Genomic DNA, 18,326 nt, shown 5'->3' with positions numbered 1-18,326 from the left:
ATTTCTCCATCTCTCAAACCTTCTCACTTAACCCCCTGGCTTTCCTATAATTCTGCCACGCACACCCCTAGCCACCCAGAGCACGGCGGCACGATGGCCGATGACAAAGCGCGGCTACGTCGGCCACCAGGGACCTACGACAGACTACCTAACGGGCCGATCACCATCTATGACCCGAGCGGCTACGCTAAGTGGTGGTGCGGGGTGATATGACTGGATGGGGAAGGATACAGCGGCGCGCAGCCATCCATGATGACGGCGCTACTGTTCTGGTGAGCTAGGGTAGTGTAGGATCTCTGGTTGTCCTAGAGGGGGAGTGAATAGGCCTATCAAAACAAACACTCAAACTTTTATCAAATTCACTCTGCGGCACTGTCGCTCTGGAGGGCGGCACTGCCAGACTATGGCACTGCCGGGCCATAACAGCGGCTATGCCGCTCCTGCATGCAACTTTGAATCATAGTTCAAAATCCATGAATGAAAACTTAGACCGGAGAAATTTCCTAGCTTACTGCAGGTATGACAATCACAGATCAAGAGCTAGAAGTGGTAGGAACACCACACATAAGTAGATTGACTAGAAACCCTAGAAATCACCTCAACCATAATATGTCATGCAAGTAATGTAAATCAAGCACAAGTGACATAATGATTTATCCCATGGTTCGGCTCGCCACCAAGGCTTGCTTACCTCCACGTTGTTGAGGTTAGCCACTAAGGCTTAGGGCTTTCCAACCCTTCCTCGTTCTCAAATAAAGAGACTTAAATCTTGAGATGAGGGGTGAGTTTACTAACTTCAAGAGATGGTTACAAACCTCGTGGGGCTGCCACACAAGTTGGCAAACTACACGAGCTACGCTCTAGCTGGCTAGGAGCCAAGCTCCAAGAGTAACAAACACAACCGTTGGCCAAAACATGAACCAAGTGCTCTTTAGAGTTGGGAGAATCAATAGAGCTGCTCTTTAATCGAGTTTTGGACCCTTTTCCCTCAAAGATTGATGGGAAAATCAATGGATTTGCTTGGGGGATTGAGGTCAACAATGGAGGGAGGGAGAGAGAGAGCTCCTGCTCTGTTTTGAGCGTGCTAAAGTAAGAAAGAAGAGGTAGAGAGGCGTTGGGGAGGAAGGGGAAGGGTATAAATACCCCCATCCCCCAATGATCACTTAAGTCATGATAGTGCCAAGGCTCAAGTGTGGCAGTGCCGCACTACGGCAGTGCCTCTCTTCAAGTGTGGCAATGTCGCACCTGTCAAGACAGCAAGGGTAAGAGTGAATTTTGGGCTATCTTGGCTGTGAATCTGAGGATGCATGTGTATGTTTGAGCACTTGGTAGCACATGTTAGCTTAAGCATTGTGTCTTCTTTTATAGTATGACTTTTTCTACACTCAAATTCAAAATGTAAAAGAATTTAAACCTCCTTTGAGTTTGAAGCCATCTACATTTGCAATTGGGGGCTCCTCCGTTTAGTGTAGCATCCTCAAACATGAATTTCCTGCTTGTCATCTTGATAAATCTTATTAGTTCTCTAACTGCGTGGTAATTATCACCAAAACCCACAATTAGGGCTTAATTGCACTTTTAATCTCCCTATTTTTTGTGATTGATGACAACCCAATTAGAGCTTACAAAAGATATAAAATAAATACTGAGATTTTCAAGCCATGGGTGTAGAGCCTCCCTCTAAATGTGTGAATAGAGAATTAAATTCTCAAATTAGCATAAGAAGCCAAGATTCACATTTTAGTGAAAGTGATGAGGCTCCCCCTACATCCATGTTCCTGTGGGGTGCTGCATACTATGTCAGGTATGTAAAACGTGATGCAAATGGTAGTTTATGCACAACATGGTTTGCTGTTGCAGCTGGGTGTGACACTGCTGCACCAGAGTGTGGCACTGCCGCACTTGTTGTAACAGCACAGATCAGAACAGACACCACACAACATGTGATACATATAAAGACATACATTCTAGTACAATTGTATCATAAATGACAGCTATAACAGAACCGACCAATTATATGAGATTAAGTAAGGAAATCTTCCACCGAAGCAGATAATTTAACAAACTTAAGCCCGTATAACCCAGTAGTCCATGAAACCACGAAGGATTTCAAACCAATCGACATACAAACCAAGATCATACAAGTTTAGCAGTCACCGTCATATGTTACATAAAGTTCGCAATGACAGTGGATACATCAGAGTTTAGAACATAAAGTTATTACAAACCAAGTTGAATCTGAAATAGCGGAAGCAAATAGTTTTAAAGTCACACACACACTTTTGGTTCAGATACAGTGCCAGTAGGTAGTCATCTCCAACAAAAGCATCAGATGAGAGATACGGAGTGACCATTGCCCTTGGTCCTAGTTGTCCCCCATCGCTGGGTACAGGCAGTTAATACAATAGCCGTAGTATATTTGACCATCTGCAGCAACAATGGGAACAACACCCTGAGTACGAGAAGGTACTCAGCTAGACTTACCCGTCTTAAACTAAAATAAAGCGACGCCAAGGATTATGCAAGGCTTTCTTTAGTGGGCTAGCTGACTTATTTGCGAAAAGCATAAGCTATCATGAAGAAACCATTTTAAGTACTTTGCATCATCTTTATTATGACCTATCCATCTAGGTAAGCACCTGTACTATAGCAATCACTTGATTAACTAATAACATCCAGTTACCAACTTAGATTTAGCATATCTCATACCATCCAGATAATCATTAGTGTTCCATCATAATTACTATGATGCCGTAGCTCGAGTCAAGTGCTCACTATCCAGGAGCGATGGCGATTCGAATCGATTCCTAACCAGCTGGTGATTTATTCCTCACACAAACCACACTCACCGATCAAGTGAGCTACAGATCACCAATGATACTTTCCAAGTAGCCACGGGATAACAGTCCGGGACCGCACTACCTAGGGACCGCCCGACTGCTAGGACGCACCTTGGGCTCACTCTTCGCGTCCCCGTCATACCCCCTTTAGCACCAGTCTACCAATCTAAGTTTATCCTAGCTCAAATAGTGTCACTAGCTTCGCGGTCGAAAGGTACTTTATTCGGCCAGCTAAATGTGAGGCATGTGTTCAACATGACAAGAGGGTCGAGCAATGATCGGTCCTTAATCGACACAGACGGAAACTAATAGCACCCTAGAACCCTGTCTGGTTGCCTCCAACTTTTTCTGTTCGGTCTCCAATTATCCATCACACATGGTTAATTCCAGGATATCATTCTTTCCATAGCTAAATTCTTCCAGTAACCACCTATAATGTAGGTGACCGGATATCACCGATCGCTATCGATCTAAGCAAGGCTAAGCAATTATTCGATCCTGACCTAACAGGGTAAAAGGTAATAAGGTAGGCAAGGATAGTAATAAATGCATCAACAGTTTCAATCAACTCCTACAACTTAATGCAACAATATATAAGCTCATATATATAGAAAGAATTGCTTTTATAAATTAGGAGACTTATAATGCTCCGGGGCTTGCCTCATTCGAACGAACTAGGGTGATGATCCATGCACTCGGGCAAGTCCTCTCCTGGCTCCTCTTCCTCTGGCACCTCCTGTGCCTGGACTTCTTGTGGATTTGTCCCGGTCTACTCTTCCTGAACTACTACTAGCAACTCCTCTTGCGATCCTGTATGATGCAGATGCATAAATGCTCAGGCATAGGTGTATCTGAGAGATGACATGTAATGATCATGATGCATGGAATGTAGATGAACATGTTTAACTTCATTGAACATAGTAGAAGTAAAGCCCTTCTACAAGGTAGCCAATATCATCCAAGAACATGTACTACTATACTACTACTACAACCACTATACTAACATGCCAAGTCACCACAGCAAACTAAGATGCTTCAAAGATACACCAAAGCAAACATTATTAACTAATCATGCATTAAAGAAGATTAGTTTATTTCATTTTAAACTAGGGTTACAACAGCAACATATATTTCTGGTGCTCATAAAAATCTAAGAAAATTACAGTAGCATAGTACTACTCTAAGTAGATTACCATAAAATTTTCATGGCATTTGGATAAGTAAAATAGCCTACACAAAAATGATAAGCTATGGTTGATAATTAAGCATGAAATTACTTTGTACTATAAAAAGTGTCAAACAACAGATTTGGTATTTTTCCTATGTTCTACACAGTAAACAATCACTGCACAAAAATTATCATACATATGTTTTATACAATTTTTGCTCTCTATATAAAATAACAAAAAACATCAATTAATGGCACTTGAACTACACATCAATATTTCTCTACAGAACATGCATGACATATATTTTTCCTACAAAGTACATCTCAAGCATAGATCAACCAACTTGGAATCATATTTTCTGATGTACATTCTATTTATTAGACATTTTCTAAGAAATCAGCATTTATTCAAATTAAATAAAGCTACACAGAAAAGTATCACAAATTTGACATGAAATATTTTTAACAGATAGATCTAGTCACAAGAAATCTAGCAAAACTTATTTCAACAAATTTGGAGCTTTTTTGAGCAAGTTATAAATTTCCAAAGCATTTAAACAAAAATATGAAAATCATTTCTTTAATTCTTTCTGAAAATTCTGGTTCAAAACTGCTAGATCCACCCGGATCTCTACCCAGGCTTGCACCCCAGTGGCTGACAGTGGCCCCCTTGGCCCCACCAGTCAGTCACTAAGGCAGGGGAGGCGCTCGGCCACGGCAGTTCTCGCCGCCGATGAACTTGCCGACGGTGAGGTCACCACCGGAGGTTTCCCCGTGACAAGGCAGACCTAACGGTACCCCTACCACGGCCAGTGGAGCTTGGGAGCAAGCTCACCGGCATCCATGGCGGCGCGGTGGCGCGACTCAACATCAGCCGGCCAGCTCCGGCCGAGAGGTGGCGCGGGGAGTGGCTTGGGAGCTACATGGCGCGGCTCAACGTCGGTCGGCCAGCTCCGGCCAAGAGGTGGCGCGGGGAGTGGCTTGGGAGCTACACGGCGTTCGTGCGGTGCTCGTGCACGAGAAAAGAGGGAGCAAGGTGGAGCGGAGAGGGGGAGTCCACGGAGCAGAGCACTCCGGCAAACTTGACCCATCTTCGGCGAGCGATTCCCGAGGAAGGGACGCTTACCACGGCAAAGCGACGCGAGCACGGGGTGCGCAAGGTGGAGGCGAAGCTGCGGGCGAGACAGAGTGGTCGACGGTGAGCTATGGTGGCTGGACGAGCCAACTCCGACGAGGGAGCTGGTGCGGGCGGTGGCGGACGCGTGCGCTGCTGCTGCTATCCACGCGAGAGGGTGGCGAAGCGAAATGACAAAGTGGGGAGGAGCGCGGCTCGGCTACGGCTAAGGCAGGCGGGGCTGGTCGGGACGAGGCAGCCCGATGGTGCCGCACGGTGAGTTCGCCGACGCATGGCCGCCACGAGGCGTGCGCACCCTAGCGCGGTTGGAGCACGGGCGAGGACAGCGGCGCGGAGGCAGGACGGGCCGGTTCTGTGAGCTAGGCCGAAAGGGAGGCGGCGGCCCGTTAAGGAAAATAAAAATGATTTTCTTTTTATTTCTTAAATAAACAGAACTAAAATTCCATTTTGAGCCATTTAAAAGCATTTTCACAAGTTGGTGTAAAAATGAAAGTTGTTCCATTTTGAAAGATCTACAACTTTGATTTTATGACCAAAGTCAAATTCCAAATAGATTTTGAATTACAAAATTAAAATCAATATTAATTTAAAACCCTAATTTTAAAGAATTATTTTTAAAAGAAAAATTTGGCAAAAATTTAAATATAAACTTTGCTCCAAATTGTATCCTAAATATTTATAAGCTATCTTAGTGATCAAACCAAGAAATCATATCACCCAAACATGCGCATGGCATTTCAAATAGTTTAAACATGATGAATTTCAATTTAATTTCAGCACCACATGAAATGACGCTTCCTTTCTTTAGAATGGAATGCATAGATGCTGCTTATGCATAATGAAATGATGATTATGCTCATGAGATGGCATGTTAATGCATGCTTAACACCGATGTGTTACAACAACATAGATTAATATATGTCCATATCCCACACATATATAGAGTACTTTCGTAGCATTATTACATAAATAGAGTTTCTAATGGACTCTCAAACTCTCAACTAACAAAGACTACTCTAATGACTCTAGCTGCAGTAACCTCCTCTCCATGGCATCAAAAAAGTTGTTGACCCTTCTAATTTTCTCCCCCTTTGGCATAAAGCACTAAAAAGAGAAGAAAAGAAGAAAGACCAACATTTACTCCTCATCCTCTTGGATCATGTTCCAATCGATATAATCCCCACCAGCAGCTCCACTAGCACCTGCAACATCCTCCTCTCCACCATCATCATCATCGTCTTCGTCGAAGGAGGAAGAAGAAGACACCACCACCCTCCCTTAGCGATGAGTGGTCAAAAAGTGGCACTCATGCCTAGTTCTCCTCCTCATGGACTGCAAGGTGGATCTCAAACTAGTGTGTGGGTCAAGCTCTAGCTGCTCCTGCTCTTCCTCCTCCTCATCCTCTAAATCTATCTCAAAAAGACTAGGGAGGTCATCAAACCTCGGCGGTGGCTGAACTGGAGAAAGAGGTGGCAGCCCTACATGCTCTTTAGCCTCCTGATTGGCTTCATGGTTCTCCAACTGGTCCATATTTGCGGTCCTCGCTACATAGGTGCATGTGGTGAAGATGGCCTTGATCCACTTCCCAAAATTCTCCATCTTCTTTTTCTTGCGAGACCTAGATCAAGATGACTCAAGCACATCCTCAACTGATGGAGAGCATCTCACTGCCCTGCTAGCACCTTCCCCTTGGGTCTTCTCAAATTTGTAGATGGTGTGAAGATCATCTTTCTTAAATCTATAGACAGTGACCCTCTTAATCATAAACATGAGATAGGGGGCATAGGGTATCCCCTTTCTCCCATCCTCCATGGCATTCCTCAGCTCACGCCACATGAAGCGAGGGACATTAAACCTATCACCTCTAGGAGCAAATCTAGCAAGCACATTCCTAACATAGCCATTAAGATCAGAGGCTGCTCTATCCTTAGGATTGATAGTGTGCCTGATCAAATTATTTAGAATATAATAATAGCTCTTTAGGCCACTGACCTTCTAAAAGGTCCTAATATGGCTAGAGGGGGGGTGAATAGCCTATTTAAAAATCTACAAATTAACTAGAGCAATTTGATTAGTATGACAAATAGCGTAATGCAAACTTGCTCTAGCTCTACAAGGGTTGCAAGCCACCTATCCAACAATTCTAGTTACAATAATTACTTAGGCACACACACTTGCTATGTAATTACTCACTAAGAGCTCTCAACCTTGCTACTCTAAAGAGCTCAACTAGATGAATGTAAATAATAAAGCAAGCTCTCAATTCTAATTATACTAAAGAGCTTGTGTCAACTAGTTTATAAGAATATAAATAAGTGAGTAAGGTGATTATACCGGCATGTAGGGGATGAACCAATCACAAGATGAATATATAGCCAATCATCAGGAGAATGCCAAAGACAAGAGACAATCGATTTTCTCCCAAGGTTCACGTGTTTGCCAACGCGCTACGTCCCCGTTGTGTCAACCAACACTTGGTGGTTCGGCGGCTAAGAGGTGTTTCACAAACCTTGTCCACACGATAGGACACCACAAGAATCGACCCACAAGTGAGGTAACTCAATGACACAAGCAATTTACTAGAGTTACCTTTTGGCACTCTGCCGGGGAAGGTACAACTCCCCTTACAATCACCGAAGGTGGCCATGAACAATCACCAACTCGTGCCGATCCTCCACTGCTGCTCCAACCGTCTAGGTGGTGGCAACCGCCAAGAGTAACAAGCAAAATCCACAGCGCAACATGAATACCAAGTGCCTCTAGATGCAATCACTTAAGCAATGCACTTGGATTCTCTCCCAATCTCACTATGATGATGGATCAATGATGGAGATGAGTGGGAGGGCTTTGGCTAAGCTCACAAGGTTGCTATGTTAATGAAAATATGCAAGAAATTCCCTTGAGCTGGCCATGGAGCTATAAATAGAGCCCTAATCAAATAGAGCCGTTATACCCCTTCACTGGGCAAAACACACTCTGACCGAACGCTCCGGTCATACTGACCGGACGCTAGACTCAACGTCCGGTCTCTTGATGGACACCACGCGTCACTTGCTTCAAACATAGTTCATCAGATTCCAACGGCTACGAGACTAACCGGACGCTCCGGCAAAACTGACCGGACGCTGAAGCCTCAGCGTCTGGTCGTTTCTAGTAAGCTCCCTGAGGCGTATTTCTTCGACCAGACGCGTCCAGTCCACCTTGACCGGACCCTAACCAGCGTTCGGTGTAATACCCTAGGTACTGTGCCGACCGACCAGCTCGACCAGACGCATGCTGCCAGCGTCCGGTGCTTTTAGACCCAGCGTCCGGTCAGTTGACCGACGCCAGCGTCTTCGTGACCAACTTGTTTTCACTTCTAACTTCTTCACCCTTGCTCCAATGTACCAACCACAAGAATTTGCATCCGGCGCAATAGAAAATAGGCATTCCATTTTCCTGAAACCCATCTCAACCCTACAAACATCACCTCCTTTGTAGATGTGCCAACACCACCAAGTGTATCACCTTATGCACAAGTGTTAGCATATTTTCACAAACATTTTCAAGGGTGTTAGCACTCCACTAGATCCTAAATGCATATGCAATGAGTTAGAGCATCTAGTGGCACTTTGATAACCGCATTCCGATATGAGTTTCACTCCTCTGAATAGTACAGCTATCTATCCTAAATGTGATCACACTCACTAAGTGTCTTGATCACTAAAACAAAATGGCTCCTACATTTTATACCTTTGCCTTGAGTCTTTTGTTTTTCTCTCTCTTCTTTTCCAAGTTTAAGCATTTGTCCATCACCATGCCATCACCATTGTCATGATCTTTGCCATTGCTTCATCACTTGGAGTAGTGCTACCTATCTCATAATCATCTTGATAAACTAGGTTAGCACTTAGGGTTTCATCAATTAACCAAAACCAAACTAGAGCTTTCACCTTCCTATCTGCACTTCTCCTATCAATCCACATACATGCAATGTTATGGATCTCAGCTCTAGCCTCATCATGAATATAAGATAAGCCCCGCTCCTCCTCTCCAAAACCAAGGATCCAGCTGAAAGTCACAAAATCAACTCTATAATGTCGTCCCTCAGTCATCTAGTGAATCTCATTAGTGTAGATGCTATAGAAGAAAGTGGCATGGAACTGGGCTAGCACTTCCTCATTCTAATTATATCTAAAACTCATAATATCAGTGAGGCCAAACAACTCACAAGCCTTGATCACCTTATTGAATTCTAGCTCATTCTTTGCCTTTATCTCCTCCTAATCAACATACTACATCTTGACAACTTCGGATTTTTTAGAGTTGAAGTTCATAGATGCATAAAAGTTGGAATAAAACTCATTCCAAACCCTGTAGTCTATCTCCAAATCCTTTGGCTGCTCATAGGGATTGCTCTCACTTGCTTCCTCCACCATCTTCAGCTTTTTCGTATAGTTGAGCATGGGATGAGCACGTGTGTCAATAGGATGCCTCATGACTACATCCTCAGAATACTCTCTAATATAGCTCATGTCAAACTCCTTAAGACAAGGTGGAGTATCTAGGTAAGCACCTAGAGGAATGGTGTGGCTAGCCCTCTCTAGGTTATCCTCCCCCTAGATCATCTAATCTCTCCTCTCCCTGTCTCTGGCAACATCTCTACCTACTGCACTGCTGCTGTCCCTTGTGGTCTTGCCATGACCACAATGAGGCATTTGCTTGTCTTGAGGCTCTATCATCTTCCTCTTCCCCCTTCGGTCATCATCACCTCCGGAGGCCATCTACACAAAAACTTATACCAAAATGAGAAACTATACAAATAGAGAGTAGGAGTTACCCTATAAAGTGATTTAAGTAATCAAGAAGAGTCAATGTGCAAGCGAGAGAAGCAGCTGATGAGGTACTAACCCTAGATGTGCGGCACTGCTGCACCTAGAAGCAGCACTGCCGCACCAGCTGTTTCACCAAGTCTACACTTTGCATCTTGTTGTCTACTGAACTTACTTCATAATTTAACTCCCAGCCCACTATACAATCTTAGAAAGCATATGCATGTCTATGTCATCGATTCATATAGATATGATTGAGAGAAAACCTAGTAATCATGAATCTTAGCATTAGGTGCTGAGTGAAATAGATAAAGTGAGTCAACCAACGAACTAGGAGTGTGGTATTGCCATCTTTGCCACAGAGGTGCGGCACTACCGTAGCAGTCAGTTTGGTTCCAAAATTAAATCATGATTTCTACTTAAATCAATCCTCAATAAACCATCGAAACTACTATATACTTTCCAATCAACCATCCAAGACAACTAGAATCAACACATTGCATAGATCGGGAAGGATTTAGGGTTTCACCTTGGTTTTCACGGATTAAGGAGGAAAGAGATGAAATGGCTCCATCCACGAGCTACAGTGGCTACTGGCGACGACGAGGAAGACCAGCTGCATAGCAAATTTAGCTACTAACTAAATACCTCTATATATAGGATATGGACACATATCTCAAGCATGCTATGATCAGCAACAAATAATCAATACAAACAGTGATCATAATGCACTTGTAATCCAAACATTTTAGGTATAATATTTATACTTTTACAATTCATTTCTCCTATCCATGCTAGTTCATAAATCAAGGTGTGCTATAGTTCAAACCACGTTACGAGAATCAAGAATATTTAGCTCACTATGCAAAGCATAAAACCTTGACTCATCAAGAGGCTTAGTGAAGATATCGGCTAGTTATTTTTTGGTGCACACATGGCGAATTTTGATATCTCCTTTGGCTTTGTGGTCTCTCAAGAAATCATGTTGGATGTCTATGTGCTTAGTTCTTGAGTGGCTTACAGGATTGTTGGTTAACTTTATGGCACTTTCGTTGTCACACAAGAGTGGGATTTTTGTGAAGTGACATCTGAAATCTTGAAGGGTTTGCCTCATCCAAAGTAGTTGAGAACAGCATGCACCTACTGCAACATACTCGGCCTTGGTGATGGAAAGGGCTACACAATTTTTCTTTTTAGAACTCTAAGACACTAGGGACCATCCAAGGAATTGACATGTCTCCAAAGTGCTTTTTCGATCTACTTTGTAACCGGCGTAATTAGAATCTGAATACCCAAGTAGATCAAACCTAGAGCCCTTAGGATACCACAAGCCAAGGTTAGGAGTGTGTACTAAATATCTCATGATTCTCTTAATGGTCACTAAGTGACACTCTTTTGGGTTAGCTTGAAATCTAGCACACATGCACACACTAAGCATAATATTGGGCCTAGATGCGCACAAATAAAGTAGAGAGCTGATCATGGAGCAATATACCTTAGTATCCATGGCTTTCCCTTCATCATTGAGATCTAGATGTCCATTGATTGGCATGGGAGTTTTGATAGGCTTGGCATTCACCATGTCAAACTTCTTGAGCATATCATAGGTGTACTTCATTTGGCTAATAAAAGTTCCATCCTTCACTTGCTTGATTTGAAATCCAAGGAAGAACTTCAATTCACCCATCATGGACATCTCAAATCTCTTGGTCATGATCCTACTAAATTCCTCATAAAAAGAATAATTAGTACTACCAAATATTATGTCATCGACATATATTTGGCACATAAATATATCTTTGCCAACTTTGTGAGTGGAAATGGTAGGATCGGCTTTGCCTATTTCAAAGCCTTATTTAAGCAAGAATTCCTTAAGGCATTCATACCATGCTCTTGGTGCTTGCTTAAGCCCATAGAGCATCTTTTGGAGTTTGTAGACATGGTTGGGAAACTTGTGATCTTCAAAGGCTGGTGGTTGCTCAACATAGACAAGTTCTTGAATAGGGCCATTGAGAAATGCACTCTTCACATCCAGATATAGCTTGAAGTTGTGATGAGCGGCATAGGCTAGAAGCATTCAAATTGCTTCAAGTCTTGCCACCGGTGCTTATGTTTCTTCAAAGTCCAAGCCCTCTACTTGAGTGAAACCTTAAGCAACTAACCTTGTCTTGTTCCTTGTCACCACTCCATTCTTATCTTGCTTGTTGTGGAAGACCCACTTGGTGCCAATGACATTGGTATTGGGTCGTTCCACCAAAGTCCACACTTGGTTTCTTTCAAAGTTATTGAGCTCTTCTTGCATGGCCATCACCCAATCTGGGTCTCCAAGTGCTTGTTCTACCTTAAGAGGCTCCAAAGAGGAAACAAATGAGTAATATCGATAAAAGTTTGCTAAATATGAACGAGTTGTTACCTCCTTTCGAAGACTCCCAAGGATGTTATCAACGGGATGATCCCATTGTATGGTTTGTCTTAGCCTTGGATGCTCAATGGCCTCTTGTTCATCTTCTGGATCTTCATCATCATCTTGCTCAAATATGGGTTGTAGGTTTTGTCCATGAGTTGGAATGGAATCAGCTACTGCTGACTATGTAGGTGCGGCACTGCCACCCTCAAGTGCGGCACTACCATGCTCTAGAGTTGCAGCAGGTGTTTGCTGTAGTGTAGCATCAGGTATGTTAGCGGAAATTGGTGCAGCAGCAACTTGAGGAACCTCCACTTCAGTGGCTTCATCTTCTTGTGGTCTAATATTACCAATTACTAATTGCTTGATTGCTTCACATGGTGGATCTTCCTTTCCTACAACACTTGAATCAACTTGCTTAGATTCATTAAATATCACATCTACCACAATCTCAACTCTCCTGGAGGTTTTGTTGAAGACACGGTAGGCATGCTCATTTGATCCATAACCAAGAAGAAAACCTTCATCAACTTTAGGTGCAAACTTAGAGGTTTTGGGTTTCTTGTTAAGTATGAAATACTTACACCCAAACACTCTAAAGTAAGACACCTTAGGCTTGTTATTGGTTAGAAGCTCATATGAAGTTTTCTTCAACTTCTTGTGTAGGTAGAGGCGGTTGATGGCACGGCAAGCAGTGTTGATGGCGTCACACCAAAAGATGTTTGGTGTCTTGTACTCATCTAGCATTGTCCTTGCTATGTCAATGAGTGTACGGTTCTCCTCTCTACTGCACCATTTTGTTGAGGGGTGTATGGAGTTGAAAACTCATGCTTGATGCCCTCTTCATCAAGAAACTCCTCAACTAGAGTATTCTTGAATTTGGTCCTATTGTCGCTTCTCACTTTCTTGATGGGAAGAATGAACTCCTTTTGAGCTCTTCTAACAAATATCTTCACCTTCTCTTGAACTTGGCACTTGTCATGCAAGAAAAATATCCAAGTGAAACAAGAATAGTTGTCATGTAAGTGCAATCAAGCTCTAAGTGGATTTTGGTGATGTTGACCACATAATTAAAGGACTAATGGCTTTGACAAGTGTTTGACAACATATCTTTAATCATTGATGTAAAGAAACAAAGGAGGAGACCCCCAACTCGAATGAATGGCTTGCCATGGCTCCAAGAGCTACTTTAATTCATTTTATATTTGGAAATTGAGTCATAGGACAAGTTGTACTATCAAGGGGAATACTAATGGTGTGCTAGGTAGAACCAAGTGCTCAAAACTCCATCTATATCTCAAATAATCCTAGCCACAAAAAGGCCAGCCGAGCTGAATTCTTATCTGCTCTGGCCTATGCAAAGCCTCCGCGCTTAGGCGCGGAACCTCCACGCTCAAACACGGAGGCTCTAGGGTTTGTCTAACTAGACTATTTTGTGGGTGGTATTTATACCCTACCCCTTCACCCCTAATGGTCATCTTCTTCCTCATTCACTCAGACTCAAACTAAAGCTCTCTCCTTCTCACCCAAGCTTGGTGCTCCTAACTCCTTTGCTCAAATCTTTGTGATTCCTTGAGGGATTTAGCTCTAGAGAGTGTGAGAAAGCTCAAGAAGATCCTTCTCCTCTGTTCTTGTGCACTTGGTGAAGCCCTAGCCGCTTGGTGTGTTCATTACTCTTGGAGCTTGGCTCCTAGATGGTTAGCTATCGCTCGGTAGCTCCCAATCTGTTGTGGTTGAGCACCAGGAAGTTTGTATTACCCTTTGTGACTTAGTGGAACCCTCTAACTCATTGCCTTGGTGATAGGTTAGAGAAGAGGAGCGAGTTCAAAGAGACTCCATAGCCTTTGTGGCTAACCTCAACAACATGGATGTAGACAAGCCTTTGTGGTGAGTTAAACCACGGGATAAATCCTTGTGTTCACTATGATTGCTATTGTTGTTGCTATTACTTGTGATTTGGATTGATTTTTAGGGTTTGTATCCGATCTACGAATTCCTCATCTTCTAGGTGCAACCGACTGTTTGGATAGCTCAACATACTCCCCGAGAAGGCTGGTATTACATTCGATCTATTTGTCATTCGTTAAATTTTGTAGTAGATCGATTTCATACTCTGATCCCCAGAGGTTCCACGCTCCATCCCGGAACCTCTGCTCCTTGGAACCTCCATGTTCAAACCCAGAGGTTCCGTGTTCTGACTGTTTTTCATAAGGTGATTAAATTTTAGAAAAAGACCTATTCACCCCCCTCTAGGCCACTTGCTAGATCCTTTCATATCAACAATAACAAGACCATATTTGTTACCCCCAATACTTAGGTAGGTGACTAGTCCAAAGAGATCCATACGTATTAGCTCCAATGGTTGCTTGGTGGTCATTATGCTCTTTGGTGGGTGAGGTGCTCCAGCTTGCTTTCTGGCTTGACAAGCGCTACAAATCCTATCTTTCTCAAAGTGAACATTTGTTAGTCTAAGGATGTGTTCATCTTTTAGAAGTTTGGCCAAGTTACTCATCCCAACATGGGCTAGTCGACGATGCCAAAGCCAACCCATGCTAGATTTTGCCACTAAACAAGTCTTAAGCTTAGCTTTACTTTTGTTGAAATCAACTAAGTAAAGCTTATTCTTTAATTGATCCATAAAGACAATAGAGGAATCATCCCTTCTAAAGACTTCCACACCCTTATCCAAAAAGAGACAATTGTAGCCCATCTCACACAATTGAGAAACGGACAATAAATTATAACTCAACGAATCAACATGTAATACATTTGTAATTGAATGCTCAAGGGTTATAACAACTTTACTGAGACCAATCACATCCCCCTTTGAATTGTCTCTGAAGACAATATTTTCATTTGAGTGCTTCATCGGGGAATATGATGAGAACATACTACTTTCTCCGGTCATATGATTTGTACATCCACTATCAAGCACCTAACTTGATCCACCGGAGGAGTATGCCTACAAAACAAGTTTAGTTGCTAGATTTAGGTCCCCAATTTGACTTGGGGCCTTGCATGTTAGTCACAAGAATCTTAGGAACCCAAATTTAAGTATTCCTATATATGTTGGTTTCCTTTCAAACATATTTTGCAACCACTTTCCCACTGTTGTTGTTTTGGTTTCCTTTCCAACATATTTTGCAACCACTTTCCCACTGTTGTTGTTCCTCAAAACAAAGCATGATGTCAAACTTTGTCGAGGTGCATAAGTCTTTGGTTGATAGGAATACTTATTCTTGGTGGCCCACACTGATTCCTTAGGCTTCTAGAAAACATGTTTCTTCTGGTACACCTTCTTCTTGGGCTTAGTTTGATCAGGAATAGAATTGGTAGCCTTCCCATTTTTGTGGGGCGCGGCACTGCCGCCCTTCACTACGGCACTGCCACTCTAGGATGTTGCATTGCTGTGGTCTATGTAGGCTGATATGGACCAATTTTGCCCTTCCTCTTAAACTGCACACACTCATAGTTATTCACTATCCTTCTTCCATTTGTCTTGGCTCCTTTTGTGTCCAAGCCCATGCTTGATTGAGGGATGCCTTTCTTGCTTGAATTGTGGCCCTTTTGATTCATCATTCTTCTTGTCATTGGATTGGGTCTCACCCATCCACCCTTTTCCAATAATTTCATTGAGCCTAGCAATCTCCTTTCTCATAGCCTCCATGTTTGCAAGGTTAGTGGAATATGCATTCAAGTCAAGATTAAAACATTTTCCACAACCTTAACTAGTAGAGGGAGTAGAGGTTTCCTTTGTCTTAGTAAGATGTGAGTTGCTATCCCAAAGAATGCTATATTGTATCTCAAGTTCTTTGTGCTTTTCATCTAAGTCACAATACTTTTTCTTGAGAGCTTTATTTGCTTTCTTTGTGATAGCATGGTCCTCTTGCTCTTTGTCCAAGGCCTTGCGCAAGGATTCCATCTCACTTCTCTCTAATGCAAGAGCTTCTTTGCTCGCAATGTAGAGATCCTCTTGTTGGATAAGAGTCTCTTCTCTAGATTCTAGCTTGGCTTGGACACTCTATAAATCCTCTATTAGCTTAGTGATGAATAATTTGGCTTTTCCATCTAAATTTTTAGTTATCATGTTTATTTCTTCATCACTAGAGCTATCACTAATATCACTACTAGAGATATCACTAGGAGGTGGAGGAGATTTGTCCTTTGATTTGGATTTTACCTTCTCACCTTTTGCTATGAGACAAATGTGAGGGGAGTAGTAGTCATCATCGGACATGTCATTGAAGAGCCTTGGTGTAGGGGATGACTTGTGAATAGCAATAGTTGCAACCTTCTCATCCTCTTCACTTGTGCTCTCTTTAGTTGAGTCCCATTCATGCCTAATGTGAGCCTCTCCCATGTACTTCTTGCTCTTTCTATGGTCGGTCTTCTCCTCTTTCTTGTCCTTCTTGTATTTGTTATCCTTTATCTCATATGGACACTTGTCAATGAAGTGATTGGTGCTTCCACAATTGTAGCATGTCCTCTTTTTCTTGTTTGGAAAGCTTCTCTTCACTACCTTGTAGTCTTATTTCTTTAGCCCCTTGTGAAATCTCTTCATAAAGAGAGCAACATCATCAATCTTCCCATATTGATCATCATCATTTTCACTTTCACTTGAAGATGATGTGGTCTCTACTCTTTCTTGAACTTGCTTGCTTGCTTTGGGCTTGCTAGTTGAAGCATGTTGGTTGATCTTAGACTTGCTTGTAGAGCCTTGCTTGCTTGATTTGTTGGCCTTGAGAGCTACATCTTTGATCTTGATGCCCTCTAGCTTTGCTTGCAATTCTCCAAGTTTTTTCCTCTCATTTGCTTCTTCTCTTTGCATGTCAAAGGTTAAGATCCTCCCAAGTACATCATTGGGTGTGAAGTACTCAAACTTCTTCTTGTCTCTAATTAGAGTCACTACGGCCTCATTTCTAGGTGAATAAGCCTCCAACATAATATTGACAACTTTATGATCATCTAGCTCATCACAACCATAGCCTCTAATCTTGCCCTCCATTGTCATCAACCTATCGAACATCTCTTATGGCCCCTCTCCATTCAAGATTATAAACCGGTTGAGCTTTGACATCAACAAGTCAATTCTTGCCTTTCTCACTTTGTCAACCCCTTCATGTGCTAGGTGCAAAGTGTCCCATATTTGCTTAGCAACATCAACTCCAATCATTCTATTATACTCATCACCATCCAAGGCACTAAGCAACACACTTGTGGCTTGACCATTGAGGTGAATGATTCTCATCTCTTCTAGTGTTGGGTTCATGGGATCAACCGGTGGCTCAAATCCATTACAAACAATCTCCCAAATGCCAGGGTGAAGACCTATAAGATAGGCTCTCATCAAGTGCTTCCACTTGGCAAAGTTAGTCCCATTGAAATGAGGTAACTTGCTTGTGGGCACATTGATGAAAGACCTCCGATCATGGTTAGTCATAGGAATAGAAGAATAGTTAAAGGATATGGCGGCATATTTGTTGTTGTTGGCCTTGCCCTTTCCTTTCTTCTCCTTCTTGTTCCCCTTTGACACTTGGTATGACTCATCATCATCTCCACCTTTGGAACTACTTGATATGCTTGATGATGCACTTGTTGCCTTCTATTCTTTTTCCTTCTTCCTAGCTTCTTTTCTTTTTCTTCTTGCTTCTCTCTTGAGCCTTCTTTCTTCTTTCCTTTGCTTCTTCTCCTCTAACCGCTCCTCCTCCTTCTCTCTTGCTTCTCTTTTTAGCTTTCTTCCTTCCTTCCTTATTCTTCTCTCATTCTTATTGAGAGCTCCTTCGGCATTGGTAGCCTCAAGATGTGGTAGCGTGGTGTTGCTTGCTATCAACACACTCAGCTCGTTGCTGTCCGTGTTGACATCCACCTACTTCGTGCCACTAGTTCCTCCTCTAGGCTCCATACCTCATACAGTGAAGCGTATATGAGGTAACCTGCTCTGATACCACTATTAGGATCTCTAGTTGGC

The 18,326-nt window shown here is 42.6% G+C and overlaps 1 pseudogene; it reads right to left on the bottom strand.

Annotated features, from left to right (window-relative positions):
* LOC136474866 (ASI1-immunoprecipitated protein 2-like) overlaps positions 1-18,326 on the bottom strand; it is a 33,746-nt pseudogene that overhangs the window by 3,634 nt on the left and 11,786 nt on the right.

Source organism: Miscanthus floridulus, chromosome 8, assembly GCF_019320115.1.
Source record: "Miscanthus floridulus cultivar M001 chromosome 8, ASM1932011v1, whole genome shotgun sequence".
Classification (NCBI taxonomy): domain Eukaryota; kingdom Viridiplantae; phylum Streptophyta; class Magnoliopsida; order Poales; family Poaceae; genus Miscanthus; species Miscanthus floridulus.
The sequence above is the reverse complement of the archived record's forward strand: the minus strand, read 5'-3'. Positions and strand labels throughout refer to the sequence as shown.